Genomic DNA, 1,999 nt, shown 5'->3' on the forward strand with positions numbered 1-1,999 from the left:
TTGAGATGGATTCTCCCTCTGTCACCCAGGCCGGAGTGCAGTGGCATGATCTCGGATCACTGCAACCTCTGCCTCAACATCCCAGGTAGCTGGGATTACAGGCACCTGCCACCGCACCCAGCTAATATATATATTTTTTGTATTTTTAGTAGAGTCGGGGTTTTACCACCTTGGCCAGGCTGGTCTTGAACCCCTGGCCTTGTGATCCACCTGCCTCAGCCTCCCAAAGTGCTGGGATTACAGGCATGAGCTGCTGTTTCTTTTGAGTGAATGATTTTTCCCTTTTTGGTGGAAAAAGGAAAGAAAAATGAAAATGAAAGAAACAAAATGAAAGAAAAATGAAAGAAAAATGAAATTTTAACACAGGTAAACAATAATATGCAAATTATGTTAAAATACCTTTGCAGTGAACTAAGAGGATCAATTTAATCTGTGCAGTACATATACAATGTCTACGAATGTAAAGATGCCCAATAGTATAATGGGATTTTTGTTAAAATTTTAATTAAATTTGTGTTAAACAATTTGTGATCCGTACATGTAAAGGCAGTATAGTCTAGTGCTAAAACTGTGTCCTAAAATAGGGGGGTGGGTGCAACAGGTTTCTGGTGTCAGACTCCTTTAGTTTGCCTCCCACATTACTTACCTGCTAGATGTCCCTTGCTTAACCTCTTTCTGTTTCCTTAACTGCAAAATGGAAATAATAGAACCTACCTCATCATTGTTGTATGGGTTAAATGAATAAATACATATAAAGCATTTTGGACAGTGCCTAGCCCAAATAGGTCAATGCTTCCTATTATCAGGAAACAAAAAATAATCAGGCATGGTTGTGCCCCTGTAATTCCAGCTATTTGGGAGGCTGAGGCAGAATTGCTCCATCCGGGAGGTGGTGGTTGCAGTGAGCCGAGATGGAGCCACTGCATTCCTGCCTGGGACAGAGCAAGAAGACTCCATTTAGAGGGGAAAAAGAATGAAAAAAGAAAATAGATCTGCACAGCCATCATCTTATTGATTACCTGCTAAAAACTCCTCACTGGCCAGGCGTGGTGGGTCACGCCTGTAGTTCCAGCACTTTTGGGAGCTGAGGCGGGAGCATTGCCTGAGGTCAGGAGTTGGAGGCTGGTCTGGCCAACATGGTGAAACCCCGTCTCTGCTAAAAATACAAAAAAATTAGCTGGGCGTGGTGGCGTGTGCCTGTAATCTCAGCTACTCGGAAGGGTGACTCAGGGGAATTGCTTGAACCAGGGAGGTGGAGGTTGCAGTGAGCTGAGATCACGCCACTGCACTCCAGCCTGGGCCTCCGTCTCAAAAAACAATAACAAAACAAAAAAACGCCTCACTATGTTCCTATCACTGACCAAAGGAAGTTAGCCACTCTTCAAATGCTTTCTTCATCCATTGCCTCCAGTTTTTGCTGTCGATATCTCCCATACCAAACCGTTAACACCCGGATCCTTTTATACTATCTATTCCATAGCAGGCATTCAAAATTAGTCATTGCCGGGCACGGTGGCTCACGCCTGTAATCCCAGCACTTTGGGAGGCCGAAGCGGGCGGATCACGAGGTCAAGGAATCGAGACCATCCTGGCCAACATGGTGAAACCCCATATCCACTAAAAATACAAAAATTAGCTGGGCATGGTGGTGTGGGCCTGTAGTTCCAGCTACTCGGGAGGCTGAGGCAAGAGAATTGCTTGAACCCGGGAGGCGGAGGTTGCAGTGAGTCGAGATCGCGCCACTGCACTCCAGCCTGGCGCCTGGTGACGGAGAGAAACTCTGTCTCAAAAAAAAAAAAATTGTCATTTAACTTTGTTCACCAGGGACAAAAGTCTTTAAAAGGGCAAAAGAACTGGAAAGGATTACAAATCACCATATGAAATTTAAGTATTAGAGCACCTACAGGGGATTTACAAGATAAATTGTTTGCAGGGCAACCATTCAGACGAATCCACCACCAAGTGAAGGTTTTTAGTAAAATACCTATTTTTTTTTTTT

This window comes from Cebus imitator, unplaced genomic scaffold (assembly GCF_001604975.1).
Source record: "Cebus imitator isolate Cc_AM_T3 unplaced genomic scaffold, Cebus_imitator-1.0 Scaffold188, whole genome shotgun sequence".
Classification (NCBI taxonomy): domain Eukaryota; kingdom Metazoa; phylum Chordata; class Mammalia; order Primates; family Cebidae; genus Cebus; species Cebus imitator.